The sequence below is a fragment of the Octodon degus genome, unplaced genomic scaffold (assembly GCF_000260255.1).
Source record: "Octodon degus isolate 3935 unplaced genomic scaffold, OctDeg1.0 scaffold00027, whole genome shotgun sequence".
In the NCBI taxonomy this organism is placed as follows: Eukaryota; Metazoa; Chordata; class Mammalia; order Rodentia; family Octodontidae; genus Octodon; species Octodon degus.
In genome coordinates, this window is record NW_004524603.1 from 5,801,995 (window position 1) to 5,802,660 (window position 666).

Genomic DNA, 666 nt, shown 5'->3' on the forward strand with positions numbered 1-666 from the left:
GCAGCCATCCCCAGTGACAGTGAGGCCTGAGCTCCTCCGATGATAACAGCCTTCCTGATAAGCTCGTATCAGGAAGCCCAGTGTGGCAAGCTCCTTCAGGAGGACCTCAGCGCCCTTTCTTCCTCTCCAGTTCCCCTATTTCTAGCCTCAAGTGGGCCTTCTGCACCCAGCAATCTGCTGATTCAGTTCAAATTGGCCATCAGCTGTCACTCCACCACACCCACACAGCAATTAATCTGAGTGAAAGGATCACAGGACACACAGGGCTTCTTGGCATAACATTGAGGTGTACAGTGCGGCTGCTAAGGCTGACCTGTTCCAGAACTTCAGTGTAGCGCCCGTGCTGGCCACTGTCCCCACAGTTACATTCCCATTGCTGAAGGACACATCTTAACTAATGTTCCCATGTAGCCAACAACGCCTGTCTTTCTGATAGGTGACCTGGTTTCCATCACTTTTGATAACTAACTGTACCACAGCATTTAGACAAAGGCCAGGGCCCTGTTTTGTCCCACACTGAGTAGGTGCAGGGTCACTTGACCGATTCACCCACCATCGTATTTGTGTGGAGAGGAAATCCAGCACCTGTCTGAAGGAGAAGGAGGCCTGAGGTGACCACCCGAGGCTGCAGGACCGTGCTGACCCCAGGGTGTCCGTGCTGCACAG